General features: G+C 38.2%; 1 pseudogene; it reads right to left on the reverse strand.

Moving 5' to 3' along the window:
• Nucleotides 1-1,514: 1,514 nt before the first annotated feature.
• On the reverse strand, nt 1,515-12,576 carry LOC134734841 (cyclin-T2-like; annotated as a pseudogene).
• Between the last annotated feature and the right edge of the window lie 477 nt (nt 12,577-13,053).

Below are 13,053 nucleotides of genomic sequence, written 5' to 3' on the forward strand. Positions count from 1 at the left end.
GATCCATAGCTCAGAACCATTATACAAACTTGAGTTATCATACTATGGTTGTATTATTCTTTTAAAACTTTGTACCTGTTGTTGGTCAAATTTCCACAGACATACAACACCTAACAGAATAATGTTGTCAAGCACTTCAAAAGAATACTTTCAACACCTATGGAATTGACAAAATTGAACTTGCCAGTGAACTCCAGGAAACCTTAGCCTGACAGCCACTCCTTCTAGACCTCCTTGTTGCTCAAATGTGGCCAGAAGAATCTTGACATTGACTCGGAATTGTTAGCTATCACCCCTCCCTCCTAATGTGGAACCAGACCAACCAGGACAGGTTGATTCCAGCACTGAAGGACAATTAAAACCTAACTACAGATTGATTTAGCAGCAATGCTTTCAGAGAAAGGTGTTGATCAAAACGAGAAAATATAAAAGCTGCCTATGGCAAAATTGAGTCACTTATGTCAGACCCAAGGCTGCAGAGCTGGCAGGTCATGAAGGAGGGGACCTCATGCTTGTATGTCTGAGATAAGAGCTATTACCAAGACTCTCTGAAGGCCTTATGCACATATGCCCATGGTAAGAACTATTATAAGAACTCTCTGAAAGCACAAAAAATTCCAGATAAATTGCTTCTATGAAGACATCTTCCCAACGGCAATTAGTGTTACCAATGAGTAATCACCAGTCCCTGCAATGGGCTTCTGTGACTGATCAACTTTGTTTTAAGACAGCTTGCATGAACTTCCCCCTTTTGCCTTAATAGCTTCTCCTTGTCCTAACATCTTTGAATATGCCTATGATCTGTTCTAGCACTCATATCCCAGATTATAATTCCCCGCTCGTTCCCGAATAAATGTATGTCTTTGAAGAACCACCCTCTCTGTTGCTCTTTTAGGTAGACAAAACTTATAAATGAATTAAGTAAAGCTTCAGGATACAAAATTAATGTTAAAATATCACTTGCATTTCTTGCATCAATAACAAACTATCTGAAAAAGAAATCAAGAAACAAACCAATTCATGAAAGCATCAAAAAAATAAAATACCTAGGAATAAATTTAACTAAGGAAGTGAAACACCTGCACATTAAAAAAATCCATAAAGATCCAGTGTTTATGGATCAGAAGAATTAAAATTGTCAAAATGTCTATACTACCCCAAAAGATCTACAGATTCAACACAATCTTTATCAAAATTCCAAATGCATTTTTTTTACAAAAATAGAAAAAAAAGTCTAAAATTTTTATGGAATCATAAGAGACCTAGAGTAGTCAAAACAATCAAGAGAAAGAAAAATATGGTTGGAGAAATCATACTTCTTGATTTCAAATTATATTATAAAGCAATAGTAATCAAAACAGTATGGTTCTGGCACAAAAACAGACACATAGCCCAATGAAACAGAATAAACAGTACAGATATAAATTCTAACCTTATAGGTCAACTAATTTTCAACAAGGGCAGCTCTTCTTTATTGGTGCTTTTATCAGTATGTGGTACTAAAATCCATAATTTCAGTCCTGCACATTAAGATCAAGAGTTTCTAGCTTACATTTTTTTCTATATTTATCTGAAGATATTTTCTGAGGAATTATTCTAAGTGTAGCAGAAATTGGCCCATGGTGTTTACTGCTGCCTGCTTTATGAGTATAGTCTTGCTTAATAGAAGAATGATTAGAAATTTTGTCAGGTCTGTGATGTAATCCTGAATGCAGTAATATAGAAGGTCCTTGTTGTAAATTGATGTAGTACTGGCTACTAGACAAAAATATCTCCTGCTTCTGTGAATATATCTGTTCTGTCCTTGCTGATTCTTGATGTTGAGGCCGTTCCTTGTGTGATGGCAAATGTATGAGATATTTGACATTCCTGTTGCTAACATTGACAAATTATCAGTATATGACTGTCTTTTACAAAAATATTGCCTGAATTTAGAAGTACTAGCCTAGCCTGATCCTGAACCGTCCTTCCTCACTGGGCAGGGCCTCCCTGCAGGAACTCCACCAACTCCAGCCAGAGGCTCAGGAACAAAACCCTAATCTCTCAGGGCCTGAGCCCCTAGGGGGATAGGTGGCCACAGTCTCTGCAGACCAGTAGACTTAGCCTTTCCTGCTGGTAGTTCTGAGGAATCCAGGCAGCCCAGATGAGTTGGTCTCCCCCCAGCGAAGCACACCCCCTCCACCAAGGGACAGTCAAAGTGCTTCATTAAATGGGTCCTGTTCCCCCTGCCACCCAATTGGTTGAGGACCTCCAACAGGGGTTGTCAGACACCCTATACAGGAGTAATGCTACTGGCATCAGGTTGGTGCTCCTTGAGGTCAGAGATCCCAGAAGAAGGAGCAGGCACCCATTTTTGCTGTTATCCAGCCTCCTTGAGTGACAACTCCAGGCATGGGAGTGAACCAGATGAATAGGGCCTGAAGTGAACACCCAGCAAATCACAGCAGCCCTACAGAAGAGGCACCTGACCACTGAAAGAAAAACAAACAGAAAGCAACAACAACAGCATCAACAACAACAAAAAAATCTCCACAAAAACCCCATCCAATGGTCAGCAGCCTCAAAGATCAAAACTAGACAAACTCATGTAGATGAGAAAAAATTGATGAAAAAATGCTGAAAACTGAAAAGGCCAGAGTGCCTCTTCTTCTCCAAATGATCACAACATCTCTCCAGCAAGGGCACAGAACTGGACAGAGTATGAAATGGATGAATTGACAAAGGTAGGCTTCAGAAGATGAGTAATAAAAAAAACTTTGGTGAGCAAAGGAGCATGTTCTAATCCAATGCAAAGAAGCTAAGAACCTTGACAAAAGGATAGAGGAGCTGTTAACTAGAATAACCAGCTTAGAGGGGGACATAAATGACCTGACAGAGCTGAAAAACACAGCATGAGAACTTTGTGAAGCATACACAAGTATCAATAGCCAAATCGACCAAGCAGAAGAAAGGATATCAGAGTTTGAAGACCCCTTTGAGTTTGAAACAAAGCATACAGACAAGGTTAGAGAAAAAAGAATGACAAAAAAACAAACAAAGCCTCCAGAAATATAGAACTACGTAGAAAGACCAAACCTATGATTGATTGGAGTACCTGAAGGAGACGAGAATGGGAACAAGCTGGAAAACACACTTCAGGATATTACCCAGGACAACTTCCCCAACCTAGCAAGATGGCCAACATGCAAATTTGCAAAATGCAGAGGACACCACTAAGATACTCCACGAGAAGGACAACTCCAAGACATATAATCATCAGATTCTCCAAGGTCAAAATGAAGGAAAAGGTGTTAAGGGCAGCCAGAGAGAAAGGCCAGGTCACCTACAAAGGGAAGCCCATCAGACTAATAGTGGACCTCTCAGCAGAAACTCTACAACCCAGAAGAGATTAAGGGTCAATATTCAACATTCTTAAAGAAAAGAATTTTCAACCCACAATTTCATATCCTGCCAAACTAAGCTTCATAAGCAAAGGAGAAATAAAACATTTTTCAGATAAGCAGATGCTGAGGATTTTATTACCATCAGGCCTGTCTTGCAAGAGCTCTTGAAGGAAGCACTAAATACAGAAAGGAAAATCGCGTACTAGCCACTGCAAAAATACACCAAAATAAGAAGACCAATGACACTATGAAGAAACTGCATCAACTAGTGTGCAAAATAACCAGATAGCATCACGATGACATGATCAAATTCACACGTAACAGTACTTACAAATGGGATAACTACCCCAATTAAAAGACGCAGACAGGGAAACTGGATAAAGTCAAGACCCACCAGTGTGCTGTATTCAGGAGATTCATCTCACATGCAAATACACACATAGGCTCAAAATAAAGGGATGAAGGAAAATTTACCAAGCAAATAAAAAGCAAAAAAAAAAACCATGGAGTTCAACCCTAGTCTCTGACAAAACAGACTTTAAACCAACAAATTTCAAAAAAGACAAAGAAGGGCATTGCATAATGGCAACGGGATCAATTCAATGAAAAGAGCTAACTATCCTAAATATACAGGCACCTGACACAGGAGGATCCAGATTCATAAAACAAATTCTTAGAGACCTACAAAGAGACTTACACTCCCACACGATAATAGTGAGAGACTTTAGCACCCCACCGTCAATATTAGGCAGATCAATGGATAGAAGATTAACAAGAATATTCAGGACTTGAGCTCAGCTCTGGATCAAGTGGCCCTAAGAGACATCTACAGAACTCTCCATCCCAAATCAACAGAATACACATTCTTACCAGTGCCACATGGCACTTATTCTAAAATCGACCACATAATTGGAAGTAAAACACTCCTCAGCAAATGCAAAAGAACTAAATCATAACAAACAGTATCTCAGACCACAGTGCAATCAAATTAGAACTCAGGATTAAGGAACTCACTCAAAACCACATGATTACATGGAAATTGAACAACCTGCTCCTAAGTGACTCCTGGGTAAATAATGAAATTAAAGCAGAAATCAAGAAGTTATTTGAAACCAATGAGAACAAAGAGACAATGCACGAGAATCATTGGGATACAGCTAAAGCAGTGTGTAGAGAAAAATTTATAGCACTAAATACCCACATCAGAAAGCCAGAAATAACTCAAATCGACACCCTAACATCACTATTAAAAGAGCTAGAGAAGCAAGAGCAAACGAATCCAAAAGCTAGCAGAAGACAAGAAATAACTAAGTTTAGAGCAGGACTGAAAGAGATAGAGACATAAAAAATCCTCCAAAAAATCAATGAATCCAGAAGTTGGTTTTTTGAAAAAATTAACAGGATAGACTACTAGCTAGATTAATAAAGAAGAAAATAGAGATGAATTAAATGACACAATAAAAAATAATAAAGGAGATATCACCACTGATCCCTACAGAAATACAAACTACCATCAGAGAATACTATAAACATCTATATGCAAATAAACTAGAAAATCTAGGAAAAATTGACAAATTCCTGGACACATACAGCCTCCCAAGATTAAACCAGGAAGAAGTCAAATCCCTGAATAGATAAACAAAAAGTTCTAAAATTGAGGCAGTAATTAATACCCTACCAACCAAAAAAAAAAAAATCCCAGGACCAGATGGTTTCCCAGCTGAATTCTACCAGAGGTACAAAGAGGTGATGATACCATTGCTTCTGAAACTGTTCCAAACAGGTGAAAAGGAGGGACTCCTCCCTAACTCATTTTATGAAGCCAGCCTCATCCTGATATCAAAACCTGCCAGAGACAAAACAACAAAAAAGAAAACTTCAGGCCAATATCCCTGGTGAGCATCAATGTGAAAATCGTCAATAAAATACTTGCAGACCAAATCCAGCAGCACATCAAAGAACTTATCTACCATGATCAAGTTGGCTTCATCCCTGTGATGCAAGTCTGGTTCATCATATGCAAATACATAAATGTAATCCATCACATAAACAGAACCAAAAACAAAAACCACATGATTGTCTCAATAGATGCAGAAAAGCCCTTCAATAAAATTCAACGTCCCTTTATGCTAAAAACTCTCAATGAACTAGGTATTGATAGAACATGTCTCAAAATAATAAGAGCCATTTATGACAAACTCACAGCCAGTAACATATTGAATGGGCAAAAGCTGGAAGCATTCCCTTGGAAAACCATTACAAGACAAGGATGCCCTCTCTCACCACTCTATTCAACATATGATTGGAAGTTCTGGCCAGGGCAATCAGGCAAGAGAAAGAAAGAAAGGGTATTCAAACAGAAAGAGAGGAAGTCAAATTGTCTCTGTTTGCAGATGACATGATTCTATATTTAGAAAACCCCATTATGTCAGCCCAAAACTCCTCAAGCTGATAAGCAACTTGAGCAGATTCTCAGGATACAAAATCAATGTGCAAAAATCACAAGCATTCCTTGACACCAACAATAGACAAGCAGAGAGACAAATCATGAATGAACTCCCATTCACAATTGCTACAAAGAGAAGAAAATACCTAGAAATACAGCTAACAAGGAATGTGAAGGACTTCTTCAAAGAGAACTACAAATCACTGCTCAAGGAAATAAGAGAGGACACAAACAAATGGAAAAACATTCCATCCTCATGGATAGGAAGAATCAATATCATTAAAATGGCCATACTGCCCAAAGTAATTTATAGATTCAATGCTATTGAATTGAATGCATCAAACTACCATTGATATTCTTCACAGAATTAGAAAAAAACTACTTTAAATTTCATATGGAATCAAAGAAGCCCCCATATAGCCAAGACAATCCTAAGCAAAAAGAACAAAGCTGGAGGTATCACACTACTGACTTCAAACTATATTAGAAGGCTACAATAACCAAAACAGCAAGGTACTTGTACCAAAACTGACATATAGACCAATGGAACAAAACAGAGACCTCAGAAGTAACACCACACATCTAAAACCATGTGATCTTTGACAAATCTGACAAAAAAGAAGCAACAGGGAAAGGATCTCTTATTCAATAAATGGTGTAAATGGTGCTGGAAAAACTGGCTAGCCATATGCAGAAACTGGACCCCTTCTTTACACCTTATACAAAAATTAACTCAAGATGGATTAAAGTCTTAAATGTAAAACCCAAAACCATAAAAATCCTAGAAGAAAACCTAGGCCATACCATTCAGGACATAGGCATGGGCAAGACTTCATGAATAAAACACCAAAAGCAATTGCAACAAAAGCAAAAATTGACTAATGGGATCTAATTAAACTAAAGAGCTTCTGCACAGCCAAAGAAACTATCATACCTGCAGAATGGCAGAAAATTTTTGCAATCTACCCATCTGACAAAGGTCTAATATCTAGAATTTACAGGGAACTTAAACAAATTTACAAGAAAAAAACAAACAATCCTATCAAAAAGTGGGCAAAGGATATGAACAGACACTTCTCAAAAGAAGACACTTATGTGACCAAAAAACAGGAAAAGAAGCTCAACATCATTGATCACCAGAGAAATACAAATCAAAACCACAATGAGATTACTATCTCACACCAATCCGAATGGTGATTATTAAAATGCCAAGAAACAATAGATGCTGGTGAGGCTGTGGAGGGAATGTAAATTAGTCCAACCATTGTGGAAGACAGTATGGTGATTCCTCAAGGATCTAGAACCAGAAATACCATTTGGCCCAACAATCTCATTACTGAGTATATAACCAAAGGAACAAAAATCATTCTACCATAAAGATACATGCACATGTATGTTTATTGCAGCACTATTTACAATAGAAAAGTCACGGAACCAACCCAAATGTCCATCAATGATAGACTGGATAAAGAAAATGTGGTACATACACACCATGGAATACTATGCAGTCATAAAGAAGAATGAGATCACGTCCTTTGGAGTGACATGGATGAGGCTGGAAGCCATAATCCTCAGCAAACTGACACAGGAACAGAAAACCAAACACCACATGTTCTTACTCATAAATGGGAGTTGAACAATGAGAACACATGGACACAGGGAGGGGAACAATACACACCAGAGCCTGTTGGGGGGTTGGGGGTGACAGGAGGGAATTTAGAGGTTGGATCAATAGGTGCAGCAAATCACCATGGCACATATATACCTATATAACAAACCTGCACATTCTGCACATGTATCCTGGAACTTAAAGTAAAATAAAATAAATTTAAATTTTTTTAAAAAGAAAATGTGGGACATATACACCATGGAATACTATGCAGCTATGAAAAAGAATGAGTTTATATCCTTTGCAGAGACATGGATGAAGCCGGAAGCCATCATCTTCAGCAAACTAACACAGGAACAAAAAACCAAACACCACATGTTCTCACTCATAAGTGGGAGTTGAACAATGAAAACACATGGACACAGAAAAGGAAACAATGCACACTAGGGCCTGTTGCGGGGCTGGGGAGGGTGAGGGGAGGGAACTTAGAGGATGGGTCAATAGGTGCAGCAAACCACCATGGCACAAGTATACCTATGTAACAAACCTGCACATTCTACACATGTATTCTGAAACTTAATTTAAAAAAATAAAAAAATAAAAAAAAAAGAAAAGAAGTGGTGGTCTAGCGAAAGCCAATGTAGATCATTTCTGAAAACGTGGGTTTATAGGCACATCAATGTTACTATCTATTAAAATGGAATTCTGGACCAAAGATAAAGAAGTGGTGTCTCTGATAAATATCACCTATTTTTGGTTTATTAAATGTCTGATTGGCCTTCGAGTTTCTAATCCTTTTCAACTTTAGAAACTCATATTTTAGCTCATCTAATAATTCTAGAGTAACTGTAGAATCCACATATTACCACCAAGGCTTTCCATCAATTGATGCAGGAACCTCTCAATTGGATCATTTGCAAGTCAAATGAAGGTATACATATGCTATCACTGTTGGTTTGTACTGAAGAGGGAAGGTTGTGAGATGCAGACTGTTTATAGTCATCAAATAAGATGTCTGTGTCAAATCCTTGCTTGCTCTTACTAACTTGGTATGTTTTACCACATCTGATTGTGGATGTTCAATGCTGATCTCAAAATCTGGTGTTTGTAGGGTTATGGTTTCAATTAAAACCAGTTCTTGAGCCTGTTGAAAGTAAGTACTACATTTAGTATCCAGCACTGTAGGGAGTGAAGACAAGCACGTGCTACTTTAATAACATGTTCAAGTTTCTGAGCCTGTTCCTCCCCTTTCACTGCCAAAAAATTACATGGTTGACAGTATTATCCACACTCCTCACAGAAGTATTTGTTTCCTCTAAAGAGAGCTCAATTTTCATCTTCCTTTAGTGCAACACTGATACCCAGCACTCTTCCAAAGTTTCTGGTGAAATCCGCTAATTCATTCACATTGCCTCCTAGTCAGTCTGCAGACATTTTACTCCATCAAGGATTCCTATTGAATTTGGTGAAAGAATAGTACATATAAACAATTGCAGTGTTTACTGTAAGCTGAGAGACATTGAGATGCTATCCCATGTCTTGGATGAGGTTGGCCACCTGCTGGCAGTATGAGAGCTCTTTATCGACCTGCACTCCACAGTGGCTACTTGGCCTGTTTTCCAGCTGTTCCCTAGTAAGAGCCAATGAGAAGAAGCTCCACGCCTGGCACCATGACACTTCTTCCTCCCCACAAATTATATCTTTTTCTTTTAATTGGCATACAATAATTGTACACATTCATGGGGTACATAGTGATATTTCAATACATATAATGTATAGTGAAGAGATAAAGGTAATTAGCATAGCATATTCACCATCTTGAACGTTTATTATTTCTTGAACATTCAGTTCTTGAACATCTTGAACATGCAGTTTTTTTATTCTAGCTGTTTGAAACTGTATATTACTGTTAACTATAGGAATTCTACAGGGCTATAGAACACTAGAATTTATTCCTCCTATCTAACTACAATTTTGTATCCTTTAAGAAATTTTCCCTATTCTCCTCTTTCCCCTGCCTTTACCAACTTCCAGTATCTTCTGCTCTACTTTTCACTTCTATGAGATCAGCATTTTTAGCTTCCATTATATGAGTAAGAATATGCAGTGTTTTACTTTCTATTCCTGGATTACTTCACTTAGTATAATGTCTTCTAGTTCCATCCATGTCATGGCAAATGGAATTTTATTCTTTCTATGACTGAATAATATTCCATTGTGTGTATATATACCACATTTGCTTTATCCATTCATCTTTTGTTGGAAATCTAGGTTGATTTCATGTCTTGGTTATTGTGAATAGTGCTGCAATAAACATGGGGGTGCAAATGTCTCTTCAATATTCTGATTTCCCTTCCTTTGGATAAATGCCCAGTAGTGAGATTGCTAGATCATATGGTAGTTCTATTTGTAGTTGTTTGAGAAACCTCCATATTGTTCTTTATGGAAGCTGTAGTAGTTCACATCCACACCAATGGTGTACGAGAGTTCTATTTTTTTCTGCATCTTTACCAGCATTTGTTATTTTTCGTCTTTTTGATAATAGCCATCCTAACTGGGGTGAGATGATACCTCACTGTATTTTTGTTTTTGTTTTCCTGAGATGGAGTCTCGCTCTGTCACCCAGGCTGGAGTGCAGTGTGGCACGATCTGAGCTCATTGCAGCCTCTGCATTTTGGGTTCAAGCAATTCTTCTGTCTCAGTTTCCCAAGTAGCTGGGACTACAGGCACGCACCACCACGCCCAGTTAATTTTTTTTATTTTTAGTAGAGATGAGGTTTCACCATGCTGGCCAGGCTGGTCATGAACTCCTGACCTCAGTGGATCCACCTGCCTCTACCTCCCAAAGTGCTGGGATTGCGGGCGTGAGCCACCGTGCCCATCGCTCACTGTGGTTTTGACTTGCATTTCTCTGATGTGTAGCAATGTTGAGTGTTTTTGTATATTGATTTATTAGCCATTTGTATGTCTTCTTTTGAGAAATGTCTGTTCATATTATTTGCCCCCTTTTTATTGAATTGTTTGTTCTTTTGCTGTTGAGATATTTGAGTTTCTTGTGTATTCTGGATATTAATCCCCTATTGGGTGAATAGTTTGAAAATATTTTCTCCCATTTTGTAGGTTGTCTTTTCTTTATGTTGATTATTTTCTTTGTTATACAGAGCTTTTTTTAGTTTTATATAGCCCCATTTGTTTTTGCTTTTGTTGCCTGTGTGTTTGAAGTCTTATTCATAAAATATTTTCCCATACCAATGTCCTAAAGTGTTTCTACTATTGTTTTTTCTAGTGGTCTTATAGTTCGAGGTCTTAGATTTAGTTATTTGTCCCATTTGGAGCTTATTGTTGAATAGGGTGAGAGGTGGGAGTTTAGTTTCATTCTTCTGCACATAGATATCCAGTTTTCCCAGCACCATATATTAAAGAGACTATCCTTTCTCCAATGAGTGTTCTTGGTGCCTTTAATTCAAAATTCAAAAATCAATTGGCTGGAGATACATGGATTACTTTCTGAATTCTCCATTCTGTTCCATTAGTCTATGTATCTGTTTATATGCTGATACCATGCTCTTTTTTGTTGTTCTTGTTACTACAGCTTTGTAGTACATTTTGAAGTCTGGTAGTTGGCACCTACAGCTTTGTTCTTTTTGCTCAGTATTCCTTTAGCTATTTGAGGTCTTTTGTGATTCCATACAATTTTTTTAAATTTTTCTAATTATGTGAAGAATGTCATTAGTAGTTAATATGGATTGCATTGAATCTATAGATTGCTTTGGGTAGCATGGTCATTTTAGCAGGATTAATTACTTTGATCCATGAGCATGGAATCAGTGTTTTGTAGTTTTCCTTGTAGAAGTCTTGTATCTGCTTGGTAACATTTATTTCTAGGTATTTTTTTTTGTATCTATTATATGTGAGATTTCCTTCTTGATTTCTTTTTCAGGTAGTTTGTTGTTCACATATTGAAACACTACTGAGTTTTGTATATTTATTGTGTATTCTGCAAGGTTACTGAATTCATTTATTACTTGTAAGAGTTTTTTGATACAGTCTGTAGGTTTTTCTATATATAAAATCATGCTCTCTGAAAACAAGGACATATAGATATCTTCCTTTCCAATTTGGATGCCCTTTATTTCTCTCTCTTGCCTAATTGCTCTGGCTAGGACTTCCAGGACTGTGTTGAATAAGAGTAGTGACAGTTGGCACCTTTGTCTTATTCCAGTGCTTAGAGCAAAAGCTCTTAGCTTTTCCCCATTTACTATGATGTTAGCCGTGGGTTTGTCACATGGCCTTTATTGTGTTGAGTTACTTTCCCTCTATACATAATTTATTGAGAGTTTTTATCATGAAAGGATGTTGAATTTTATCGAATACATTTTTTTCTTCTATTTCTGTGACAAATGTCTTTGGTATTTTGAAAGGGATCATACGGGTTTGTCATTCGTTTTGTTGATATAATGTATCCTGTTTATTGATTTTCACATGTTGAACCATCTTTGCATTCATGGGATAAATCCCACTTGATCATAGTGCATTATCTTTTTTGATGCATTGTTGGATTCAGTTTGTTAGTACTTTCTTAAGGATTTTTGCATCTATGTTCATCGGGGCATTGGCCTGCAGTTTTTTTTTATTGGGCCCTTGTATCTCACTGAGTTTCCTGAAGATTGCTATTTCAAATTCTTTTTCTGGCATTTTGTATATTTCCTTACGATTGGGGTCTGTTATTGGAGAACTGTATGTTACTTTGGAAGTGTCATGTGTCCTTTTTTCACATTTTACCTATTCCTATGTTGATAACTATGCATCGATGAAACAGTCACCACTTCCAATTTTATGAAATAGGTTTTATAGAGAAATATTTATTTGTTCAGGTGGGTCTTGGGTGTTGATTCTGTAAGGTGCATTGGCTTTGGTTCTAGGTGGATGTAGTAGTGTGGTCTCTGTGTAGTTTCTTTAGCTGTAACCCATGTTAGTGACATTTACAGGTGTCTCAGTGGCCCATGCTGAAAAGTGTGGCAGTGGTGGTGTGGCTTTGCTGGAGGTGGACTCATTGGTCTGTTTCTCAGGTTAGGGGTGCATGCATATACACAGCAGATTGGCCAACTTGATGTCTGGCTCACTGGGGTTGGAACCATGTAGCTATTACTCTAGTCAGGGGCACCATGTGTGATTGCTCATCTGGCCTGGGGACATGTCTGCCAGGGATGGCCCTCAGGGCTGTTTCTCAGGCCCAGAACATGGGCACATAGCTGCTTGATGGCCTAGGGAAATATCTGCTGAGGGTGGCCCAGGCGGCAATTTTGCAGGCCTGGGACATGGCCACATGCCTTTTTGGCAGGCCTGGGTGTGTGTCTGCTGGGGGTTGGTCCTCAGGGCTGTTTCTCAGGTCTGGGATGGAGAAGTCCATACTCAAAAAAAATTGAGAGGGCTTAATTGCAAAGGTGAACAGGCTGGTGTGAGACCTAGGTTGGACAAATTGGTCCAGTAAGGATGTAGCATCAGAGAGGGCTCCCCCAAAGCCCATCAGCAGACCTGGTGAGGGAGTTATCTCTCTCATCCTTAAACCACAGTTCACAACTGCAAATGCAAAGATACACAAAGGAAACATGTGG

The sequence above is a fragment of the Symphalangus syndactylus genome, chromosome 12 (assembly GCF_028878055.3).
Source record: "Symphalangus syndactylus isolate Jambi chromosome 12, NHGRI_mSymSyn1-v2.1_pri, whole genome shotgun sequence".
Taxonomy (NCBI): Eukaryota; Metazoa; Chordata; class Mammalia; order Primates; family Hylobatidae; genus Symphalangus; species Symphalangus syndactylus.